This window comes from Boleophthalmus pectinirostris, unplaced genomic scaffold (assembly GCF_026225935.1).
Source record: "Boleophthalmus pectinirostris isolate CB_2022bp ecotype Guang Dong unplaced genomic scaffold, ASM2622593v1 HiC_scaffold_21, whole genome shotgun sequence".
Lineage (NCBI taxonomy): Eukaryota > Metazoa > Chordata > Actinopteri > Gobiiformes > Gobiidae > Boleophthalmus > Boleophthalmus pectinirostris.
This window is the reverse complement of record NW_026571175.1, coordinates 7,511,208-7,523,667: the sequence shown is the minus strand read 5'-3', so window position 1 is coordinate 7,523,667 and position 12,460 is coordinate 7,511,208. Positions and strand designations below refer to the sequence as shown.

At 38.6% G+C, this 12,460-nt stretch overlaps 1 protein-coding gene across 2 annotated transcripts in view; it reads left to right on the top strand.

The window, feature by feature from the left end:
• The window catches only part of dbpa (D site albumin promoter binding protein a), a 97,333-nt gene that overhangs the window by 15,126 nt on the left and 69,747 nt on the right, over positions 1-12,460 (top strand). The gene's annotated exons all lie outside the window — the stretch shown is intronic.

The window sequence follows — 12,460 nt, the reverse complement described above, 5'->3', positions numbered from 1 at the left end:
ATTTGTTCAGCCCTTCCATTTCTAACCAGATGATCTATAATATCAATTACTCCATTATACCGTTTCTGTAATCAGTCTGCTCGATCTCTGTCTCCTCAAAAACATACCTGGAGTTGTGTAAAGATTAGAGATTCAAGAGCTGAAAGGATCCAAATGATTCTAGTGAAGGTGTGTGGAGTTTAAAAACACACCGGAGCGCTTCCTGTATTACCACGTGATGTCAGAAGGTGGAACAGAGTGTTTTCAGTTTGAGAGAAGAACTAAATCTGCAGGGTTTGTGAGTTAAACGTGCGTGAATGAAACAAAACACAACTCCAGGTCTGTTTGTGAGTGTGCGAGTCTGTAGGATCCAAATTTCATCATGTTTTTGGAAAAATATTTTGTAATTTCTTCTCAGTTTTGGTTGATTTTACATGGATTTCAAATGTGTAAACCATTTGGAGCGTTGCCAACAGTGAACAATGAACAAACAAACCAAAAAATCCATCTTTTGAATTCGTCAAAGTCTTCAAAATGGTGTCCATGATGTATGAATACGTTTTTGGTTTTTAGTTTTCCAGTAGACCTTTTTCACAACAGCTGGAAGTGCAGCGATGTAGGTAAACGTCACTTACGGTTAATACTTTTCTGTGGCAAAATATCTGTGGAAAATGTCTCACATATTTTCCTCCAACTTCATGAATCTGCCCCATCACCAAATCTTCAACCAACAAAGTCGACAAGGGATAAACATGACGAATTTATCCGCAACTATCAAGGTAAGAAAGACGAAAACGTAAAGACGAACAATGTCAACGACGCATTAGTGAACTACTCCTGAGCAAAACTAACATTATGCTCATGAATAAAACATAAGTAAATTGTTAACTCAGACTGATTCTGAAAAAAAAAAAGATTTCATGATGTAGTATAGATATAGAGATTTAATGCAGTTTAAGGTTACGTTTACACGGAAACAAATCATATGAATATGTTTTTGGTTTTTAGTTTTTCAATAGACCTTTTTCACAACAGCTGAAGTGCAGCGATGTAGGTAAACGTCACTTACGGTTAATGCTTTTCTGTGGCAAAATATCTGTGGAAATGTCTCGCATATTTTCCTCCAACTTCATGAATCTGCCCCATCACCAAATCTTCAACCAACAAAGTCGACAAAGGATAAACATGACAAATTTATCCGCAACTATCAAGGTAAGAAAGACGAAAACTTGAAGGCGAATAATGATGACGCATTAGTGAACATTATGGTCATGAATAAAACATAAGTAAATTGTGAACTCAGACTGATTCTAGAATTAAAAGTCGATTTCATGATGTAGCATAGATAGAGAGATTTATGCAGTTTAAGGTTACGTTTACACTGAAACGAATCACCGTATCATTGTATGAGCGTATCGGAAACGATTTGCGTCCAGACATGTTGTTTCTGTGTCCGTTCCCTATCCACACGGTAACGCGAAACCTCCTGAAACGCTCGTCACACGACTAGGCTGGGTCTGCGGTTTGTTTAAAATGTTTTCCACAATAGCGTCACATGACCGATGTCACAAACCCGGTCACGGTGACCAGATCGTTCCGTCTCTGGAGCCGTTTTCCATCGGATTAGTGCGGACCAACACTGCATAAACAACAAACAACACTCGAATACGAACTAGTGTGGATGGGGCCTAAATGCGAGACATGTAATCTGTGAACATCTGTAGCATTTAAACTGCACAAATCTCTCTATCTATGCCAATATCTACATCATGAAATCAATTTTTTATTTTAATTGTAGAATCAGTCTGAGTTAACAAGTTACTTATGTTTTATTCATGAGCATAATGTTAGTTTTGCTCAGGAGTAGTTCACTAATGTGTCGTCGTTGTTCGCTTTTATGTTTTCTTCCCTTGATAGTTGTGGATAAATCCTTCATGTTTATCCTTTGTGGACCTTGTTGGTTGAAGATTTGGTGATGGGGCAGATTTATGAAGCTGGTGGAAAATACACAGGACATTTCCACAGATATTTTGCCATAGAAAAGCTTTAACTGGAAGTGATGTTTACTCCAATCCCGAGGTTTCAAAATTGAAGCCCATTCATAAATCACCACAATTTTAAAAAGTTGTAGGTGTCCTGTCAGCTGAACATGAGCAGTTTGTGATTATATTGTGCTCTATGAGAAAAACCTTGTCTCAGCCCAGAGATTTTTTTCCGCTGAAATCCCGCTGAGTGACCACTACATCCCCAAACATTTCACATTTTATTTTAAAACCAATGCAAAGATTCATAGACACAAAACTCGTCAAATTCACCATTTTCATGTTCCAAAATTTGTCACATCAAGAGCTCAAGTTTGCTACGATACGGAGGCTGTAAATTCTGGAGCCAGTTTTCACATCTGGTTAGTGATGGCTAGTGCTGGGAAATGTAGTCCCCTACAGATTACAGATTACATACGCCAAAATGTAGTTTGGAACGGAATCCATTAAGTTACTTAAAGTGAGTAACGTAATCTGAATACTTTGGATTACTTGATATTGTCATGCTTTTTAAAACTACATGAATGTACCAACCACATCCTGCAAATTCATGTTTGTTCTCTTCAAATTGTCTGTTGAGCCCAAGTCTCCATGAACAGACTTTTGTTTTACTGTAGAGTCACAAAGACTAGGATATTTTAACATGAGATGTTTTATCTGCTAAAAGACAATAAAAAGACCAGTCTTTCCTTAACCATATTCAAAATATTATTGATAGAGAAATTATTTTTATACTGTTTACTGTTAGGTGTCATATTGTTTAAACCTGGTTTAGTCCTGGTTTTAATCCTGGATTTATTTCTAGTTTAGTCCTGGTTTAGTCCTGGTTTTAATTCTAGTTTAGTCCTGGTTTAGCCCAAAATGTGAAAACAGGAAATTACCGCCATGTAATCCATTTATTTGAACAAAGTAACTGTAATCCAATTACCACTCACTGAAACAGTAACTGTAACTGAATACAGTTACTCATAATTTGTACTCTGATTACGTAATGCCAGTACATGTAATCTGTTACTCCCCAACAGTGGTGACGGCAGATCAGAAGTGTTGTTTAAAAAAAAGAATTTGAGGAAACGTTTGATATTTTGTGCTAATGTCTGATCATCTTTCAACTGTGGATGTTTCACTGTGTTGTGTTGTGTGGTTTTAATATTAAGCCCTTTTGGGTTTTTTCCGGCACCTACTTTTTTATCTAGTGAGTTTCTTTTTATTGTCATGTTATATGTGCAAAATAAATAAATAAATAAACACATCCAGTTATTTTAATAGATCCATGCGTTTGTTTTAGGGATGGGCATGATTAGTCGATTAATCAATAATTGATCATTAAGAATTTCATCGATTACGCAAATTTTAATCAACAAATCGAATGTAGGTTGCTGTGTGTAGTGTGACCAAACAGGGGTCCGTACATGTGTCTCTCTGCACTCAGAAGGAGCGAGACACAAACATTCGGTCAGTCTGCAACGTATCGAAGTGCATATGCGTATTTAACAATGACTTGTACAAGAAATTCTACACTTTCCGTTCAGGACAAGTGTGAGTCCATGTGCACAGTGTACAAAGCAGCACATATGTTTCAGTGTCCAGTGGGAAAAAGCTTTACCAGGTGAGAGTCGATCATGATGACGAGTCCCCACCCCCACTGTATTCCATTGAATCATGTCTTTTAATCCGACAGAAGTTGAACCGCATCAGCGACACAAGAGCTGTAGTTTTATCTTCCCTGAGTTTATGCAAATTAGTGATGCGGTTTTAAGTTTCGTTTCTGTGAGAGTTGTGCAAAACTGAATTAAACACATTATAATGTCAAACGGGCTGATGTGGCTCTAGAGTGTTTACGGTTTATATGTCGTAAAGTTGAATTTATTTATGCAGATTAGTAGTGCAGATAATAATAATAATGATGATCATTTTAATATAAAAACGTTAATGATTAATCAATAATCGATCGTTAATTATTCCGAGGATCGATTAAGGAAATTTCATCGAATGCCCATCCCTAATTTTAATAGATCCATGAGTTTGTCTACATCACGGCACTTTCTACCGTTGTGAAAAGGGTCTATTCTGTATTTTCCATTTGTTTTGCCTATTATTAGCGTGATTATTTATTTGAATTATGCAAATATCCATTCATTCCTTATTTATTTTTATTTTTTATTTGATTTAGGCTCTACATTTTGCTCCGTAGCGTTCCCTGGCGGCGCGTCCGTGCTACTGCAGCCTCCCGTCTCTGTACATTTGACGTCGAGATGTAGAGCTGCACACGTCCCCAGCACAGCGCCCCCCGGAGGCACTTCTGTTCTCCTCTTAATGATGCGACGATGCGACGCGTTCAGGGCCCGGGCTCGCGCTGCTGCGTTCAGGGACACTCCGACCGACGTGCTTCACCAGAGCTGCTTTTGTTTGACGCCTTCACAGCCTCCCACGCCATCGCACATCTACACTCTCTCTCTCTCTTTCTATCTGTCGCGCTCTCTATCTCTCCTTCTCTCCTTTCTCATCCCGCTCTTTTGCTCCTATCGCCGTCTATCTGTCTTCTCTCGCCGTCTCGCCCGCTCTCTTTCTTTCGCGTTCTTCTCTCCCTCTCTTTGTCTCTCTTCTCCTCTCCTGTATCCCTTCTTTTGTCTTCTCTATTCTTTCTCTCGCTGGCATCGCTCCTCTCTCTCTCTCTCTTTCTTTCTCAGTCAGTTCTGGATTTCACGCTGTAGTCTTCCTTTCTTTCCTCTCTCTTTCTCTTTCTCTCTCCAACCCCCTCTCCTCTCACACTGTCTCCCTTTCTCTCTCCTACTCTTTTTTTTTTCTTCTTCCTCGCTCTCCATTTCTTTCCCTCTTCTCTTTTTTCCTTTCTCTCTTCTTCCCTCTTTCTCACGTGTTCGCTCTCTCCCTCCCTTCTTTCCTCTCTTTCTCTGTTCCTCCCGCTCTCCCTTTCTCTCTTCTCTTTTCATCTCTTTCTCCCTCTTTCCCTGTTCTCTCCCTCCTCCATTTTTTCCTCTCTTTCTCTCCCTCCCTGTTGTCCCCACCTCTCTCCCTCCTTTCTTTCCTTTCTCTATTCTCTTTCCATCTCTATCTCCTTTTCTCCCTCTTTCTTTCTTTCTTTCTTTCTTTCTTTCTTCTCTCTCTCTCTTTCTCTCTCCCTCTTTGTTCTCTCCCCCTTCATTCTTTCCTCCTTCTCTCCCTGCTCCTCTCTCTCTCCCTCCTTTTTTCCTCTCTCTCTCTTTCTCTTTCTGTCCCTCCCACTATCCCTTACTCTCTTCCTCTCTCCCCACTCCATTCTTTCCTCCTTCTCTCCCTGTTCTTCCCCCCTCTCCCTCCTTTCTTTCCTCTCTCTCTCTGTCCCTCCTTCTCCCACTTTCTCTATTCTCTTTTCATCACTGTATCCTTTTCTCCCTCTTTCTTTCTTCTGTCTCTCTCTTTCTCTCTTCCTCTCTGTTCTCTCCCCCCTCCATTCTTTCTTCTTTCTCTCCCTGCCCCTCTCACGTTCTCTCTTCTCTTTCCCTCTCTCCTCTGTTTCTCCCTCTTTCTTTCCTCTCTCTCTCTTTCTCTCCTTCTCACAGTCGGTCCAGGATTTCACACTGTACTCTTGCTCTCTTTCTGTCAGATGCTTCAGTGTTTAGTGCAGCTCTAATGAAATACACAGTCCGTTTTATCACTTCATCATTAACATGCATCCTCTGTTTCGATTCACTCTTTTCCACGAAACAACCGGCACTGCTTTTTAGTATTGCTCACATTTCTACAGATTATAGACATATTAAAACTAAAGATGCTGTTTGAAACCTCCTAACTGTTACTAATTAATTTTCTTTTCCATTAGTGAAGAGAGTAGTTTCCATTGTTGCACAGTTGAGTGAATACAGTGGAAGTAGTTGTATAAAAATCTGATACTAATTGATAAAAGAAGGATTTACTGTTGAGAATCACGTTGTATTGTAGAACTGGGAATCACATGGTCCCTTACGATTCGATGTGATACACAATAACGGCTCACCATACGATATTATCTCGATACAGCGATACTTGTGGTAATTGATACGATACTCTGTGATTTATTACTGTTTTTTAAGAACCAAATACATTTTAGCAACAATATTTCTTTGTTAAACCGTGAATATGTCAAGTGTGTCATATAAACAACTTTCCTTACACTGTGATGGGGGTGTAATGGTGCGTGTATTTGTGCTGAAACGTATTGGATGTTCAGTTCGGTGCAGGGCTGTGCAAAAGTGAGTTTGCGCAATTTGTGTGTGTTTACATTCTGCCACTACATGTGCAGCTACACAGGAGGCTCGGCTCTTTAATATTCTGAAGGGAACTCGTCCGTGATTGTGGTCACAGTGTTTACCGCAGCGCTTTATAGTTAGGGCAGTCGCCTTGACAACAGTTGACCCCCACCTTGACTGCGTCCCTCTGAACCACGTGAATCCTCGCAAAACTACGGTCGTCACTCAGTCTTGCCTTTCAGAGGCATGGAATTCCCCCCCCCATCATACCTGCGACCTCTGTCTCTAACGAAAGTGTATTTACAACCACTGGGGACATTGTAACTGCAGTAGATCCACACTTACTGCAGACAATGTGGACAAGTTTAAAAAAGGTTTCAGAAGAAGCACTTCCTGGACCTCCAGAGGATAATACACAGTAGATCCAACTCAGTGGTGCTCTTTGGGAAGGGAAGTCAGTAAAAAGATGCAAGAAACCCAAGGCACCCACTGGTCTTGTGGTGTTATTAGGTGGTGTCCACAGGTGAGTCTCCACTCCTCCTCTTCCAGGTGGAGCAGCCCTATTGGTGGGTTTTTTGTATTTAATTCACATGGTTTGCTCTCAATTCTGTTTGTCCCCTGAGGAAAGCCATAGGCTGAAACGTGTCTGGACTTTGTAAAGTGTCCATTAAGCATGCCGTAAATTACTAAAGGCATTTTATTTTAACCAGTGAGTGCCTTGGGTTTTTTACATCTTTTTAATGTGGACAAGTTGTTTTTTCTGGCCAAAAATATGAAGATTGAATAAAACTTGTTATTGCTGCACTTTATTTTTTGAAAAGTTTTGTTTACTGTTTATTTTTTATAACATTTCATATATTTGTTGCTTATTTGAGAATATTTGATTTAACTTATTAGTATTGCCAAGCAGCACTTTGCATTTAATTTATTTTCCCATTTGTATAATGTTAAAACTAATTGTTGGTTTAATAAACAACAAGCAAATGCATTTTGTTCAAATACTGTCCCGGAAATGAACCAGACTGTGACCTCAAAACTGAGGTACTTACCCAACTGTGACTTTTGTGTACCATTACACCCCCACGGAAGCCGAGAGGGATCACAACAAACGCAAACGCCGCAACAAATACAAATGCAACAATAGAACAAGAAGCCACAACACCAAAAAAAGCCACAACGGAAATGACGGTGGGACTCTATTTTAATGCAAACGCCGCAACAAATACAAACGCCACAACACATTAAAAAGCCACAACACATTAAAAAGCCACAACACATCAAAAAGCCACAATGGAAATGACCGCGGGACTCTATTTTCCGACGGATCGATCAAGCGGCAAGTGAAGAAGAACTACAACGTGAAACGAATAATGATAAAACAATAAATTCCTTTTACTTACGTTTCCAACTTCTCCATTCCTTTACTTTTCACGTCGGAAAATAGAGTCCCGCTGTCACTTCCGTTGTGGCTTTTCGATGTGTTGTGGCCTTTTAATGTGTTGTGGCTTTTTAATGTGTTGTGGCTTTTGTGTTGTGGCGTTTGTATTTGTTGCGGTGTTTGCATTAAAATAGAGTCCCGCGGTCATTTCCATTGTGCCTTTTTTTGGTGTGTTGTGGCTTTTTGTTGTGTTGTTGCATTTGTATTTGTTGCGACGTTTGCGTTTGTTCTGACCCCTCTCAGCTTCCGTACACCCCTGCTATATAAGTAACAAAATTGTAATGTGAAAAAAAAAAAAATAGCTAAAAGATACAAAGAAATACTCGTATATATATCGATACAGCAGCCCATGATAACGATACTGTATCACCAAATTTACTATCACAGTATTTTTATTTTATGATATTTCAGTATTTAAGCACACCCCTGTTCTATTGTCTGTTGTCTTCTATTGTTTTTTAACTATCATTGTGTTCAAAATCGGTTTGAGTCTGTCTTTAGTGTTGAAATAAAGTTCTATTTAGCTTGCAGACTTGTACACGTGTGAATGAAGTCCCCATATGGTTTATAGCATCTGTGTATTGACATGTGAAGCCTAATCTAATCCATGTTTTTTCCATCGGGCTGCAGTGCGGTGGGAGTTTGGGTCAGTCCAGTTTGCGGCGATCATTAAAGGCATTCGTGAACACAACTAAGTGCCCCACGCTAGCTCACGAACCATTAGAGACACGGTCGCGTACAATCCGATGGAACTACTGCAAAACCGCTCCGCAGCCGGCCTTCTGTGTGTTTTCAATGTGGACAATAACCATGGAAACGCCCACTACAGATTTGTATACCGATGTGGGCAAGAAGAGAATAAAACATACTTGAATGAACTTAACACAAAGCAAATATTGACAATGTAGTGGTCATTCAAAAACTTAATACCATAATAGAAGAACACAGATTTGTATGACACTGAAATATTAATGGAAGAATCCAAACAAAGAAGCTGTATTGTATGTTACTGAATGGGCAGATTTCTGTGTTTCCATGGCAGAGTGGTTAGCCCGCCTCCTCCTCTCAAGAACGTACACTATAAATAGACATAGCTAACCTGCCAGGAAGTGACCATGGACGCGCTTCCGGCTCCTTCCACTCCAGTCGTACTATTCTCTCAGCTGGGAACGTTCTCGCCGGTGTGAGGTAGTATTTTGACCCTGGGGTCGACATACCGCTATAGTAAAGTGACCCCCCTGTAGGATTTTGACTCCCCTTACTTTTTTCTTTAGTAGTTACTTATATAATCATTATTTCTCATGTAATTTACTTTTATTATATATTACTACATATTCACTTTCTTTTAAGGTATTTTAAGGAATGTTTTTTTTTTTCCAACTTTGTTTATTGAACATTTTAACAAACAAACAGAGTGCGCTGTATTGAATAGTACCATTATAGATATGACAGTAAAGAGGACACATCTGAACGTCAACCCACCACCCCCCGTCCCACTGGCCAAACAACCCAAAATAAAATTTAAAATAAAATAAATAAATTAAAAAATATATAATAATAATGATTAAGTAAATAAAATTGATAGTAGGACATAAATTAATTAAATACACAATGTAAATGAATACAAATAATATAATAATAATAATAATAATAATAAAACTAATTCAGAAATAAATTAAAAAAGTAACAAGTAGGGATGCGAAAGGAGGAAAGGAGCCCATAGAGGTGAAAAACATGGGATAGGAAGAGGAAAAAAAGAGGGAAAGAAAGGATTATTTCTTATACTTTAGACATCCTCCAGATCCTGAGGAAGAGTTAAAGAGTCAATGTGACGTAAAAAGGGGTCCCAGGTAGCATGGGATAATTTAACAGAGCCTCTGAGTGACTTCACGAACCCAGCGAAGATGTGTCGGGGGATGGGGAAGTTTCCAATTAAGTAAAATCAGCCTTCAGGCCAGTAAGGTGGTAAATGCTATGGCCCGTTTCAGATTTTAAGGAAATACCAACGACTTGGTATTTTGTGTAAATGTAACGTATTGTTAAAATTGCATATACATAGCAATCTGGTCACTTTTTATATTGTATTTTACATTGTTATGGTTTTCAGTTTGCTATGTTCAGATAATCCTTAATCATAATGTCAATTTAGGCAATGGTTTGTAATTAAGGATAACAACCTTGAATTTAGTCACGTTGTGTTATTAAATCTTCTCATATCCCCTATTTAACTACTCAATAGATCACCCCTGTCTATTTTAACAAGATTCCAAATCATTATACATCACTTTGATTACCTAAATGATCAATAACTACTTATCTAATTTTCAGTCAAATATGTTTAAACAACTAAGTGATTTTTAACATTCAAAAGTTATAATCATAAAACATAAAAAATGCATCTGAGTTCTTCAAAAAGCACTTTTAAATATGTCACTATGTTTGAATATTAATACAATATCTGCAAATTATTATTATTTTTTCTATAGAATTCAAGTTGTTTATTAATAAAATATAGATTTTCATGGGGGGGGGTCAATATTCTATAGGGGGGTCAACATACCATAAAAGAATTCTGACCCCGGGGTCAAAATACTTAAGTGGGGTCACCACGAGGTCAAAATCCTACACCACACCGGCCTTTAGTATGTGATGTATTGAGTCAGCTTTCTATATCATATGTGAATGTAGTGAGTCCAAATGTCGGGCCTTGTTTATGTGATTTTACCGATGTTCCCGAAGCGGCACACATTTTTTCAGTATGTTATATCAATATAATCCTCATTTGCTCGCAGAAGTTTACTATGAAGTTGTATTTTAAATATTTTTTTCTTGTTCCCCTTGTCCTATAACATCTGGACTGATTTGGGAAGAAATATGAATTATTTCCTTCCCTGCTTGCCATGAACATAATTTGTAAGCGGCGCAACACAAGAAATTTAGAAAGCTACAGAATTTGTTCAAAAATCAAAACCAATTGCCCTCAGTGCCACGAATGTCCAAGGCCTCAGAGCAATTTGATTTTCTCTCAGTATGACATTAAATGAGAGTAGTTTACTTTTAAAGAAAAAAACACCATTAAAATAGTATCTGATTGACCCTGATTTGAACATAATCATAGCATAATCATAATCATATGTAATGGGTGTAAACAAAAATGTAATTGCACTAGCAAAAAAATAAAACTGGTTTTCTAGTAGGCGACCTAACTAATAAGACAAGTTTCCAATCCACCATAATTCATGTAAAGATGTGCGTGTCTTATGAACAATGGGGAAAAACAGACAATAAATATTAAAGAAATACAAAAAAACCTACAAAACAGTGCATTATAGTGAGAGCCCGCCCGCTAACTCTGCCTCTGGAATCACTTTTAGGAAGGTCTTAACTATGTATTTTATTGATATATGTAAGATATGAAATATGACTTTCCAGCCAGGGGGAATTTCCATCGGCTCTGGTTCCAGTTCACTTTATATCGAAAGAAATGTTTCCACTTTCTGTAACTTTCTGTAAAATGTTCAGATTAACCCGCTCTTTTATTTTACAATTTTGTCTGTAGATCAGTTCCTTTTATAATATAGAACTCGGCTGCAATTTCGCTCCTATAACTGCAATCCTCGATGAGCTTCATTTGACTGGAGCCGAACACTATGGGTGACATCACGCTGCCTTAGTCCACTTCTTTATACAGTTTATGCTCAGGAAGGAGGTTGTGGGATAGACTCCTGATCTCTGTGAGTGGAGTGTGCATGTCCTTCCTCTGTTACTGACTTGTTATCCTATCTCCAGTTTCTAAGGCGACACCGTCTTCCTGGTTTCGTCCTGATGTAGATTTGGTTTGGTCCTGTTTAAGTCCTGATACAAGTACAATCTTACTCCCAGTTTAGTCGTGATTTTGAAGAGGTTTGAGCTGGACTCCTGATATGTGGAGTCTGTCAAAACTGTTCATCATATCATAAGCACATGGGGTAGCAGTGGCTTTAGTGGAAATGTTGTTGCGTTCTTAGGCAAAACACTTCACCCACAGTGCTTATGTATATAAGAGGTGTGTGCATGAGTGTTGGTGGTTATTGGAAAAAAAGAAAGGTTCATGTGACAAAATCTGCCTTAGAAAACCACACTTTATATCATAGATTTACTTTTTAAGTCTGAAATGACTTCTATTATTATATATTTTTAGTTTTTACTGTTAGATTGTGAACAGAATTTTCAGGATTTATTGATTATTGATTAGCCAACTGTATTAAAAGTGCTCTATGTAACTTTCTACTGGTAGTCCAAGGAGATGTTATTGCTTTGCCTGGAATGTTCCTCACTATAGCATTAAATGGATCCATCTTGCGTCACATCAATTACAGGTATATTTATCTCTGAGAAAGTTGAAACACATTCATTTTTACTGTGTGTCCACTTCATTCCGCTCAATTTCATTTCTCTCCAGCGACTAAGTCAGGAATCAGAATACACTAGACGGTTTGCAAGAACCCCGGAAGTTGTAGACTGCACACTGGCCAATCAGCGAAGAGCTGTGAAGCCATGACGTCAAACTCAAGCGTCTGTCTGGGTCACTTTTGTGGTACAGCACAACAGTAAACAAAACGGTCAAGATGGATGTAGACAAAGACAGACATTCTGTGTTGGCAACGATTCCCGAGGGTTTAAAGGGTTTAAAGCTGGAACAAAGAGAATACTTGGTGAATTTATCAGCGAGAAAGACGTTATTGCCCTTCTTCCTACGAGATTTGGTGCATTACATACATCACGACCAAACAGCA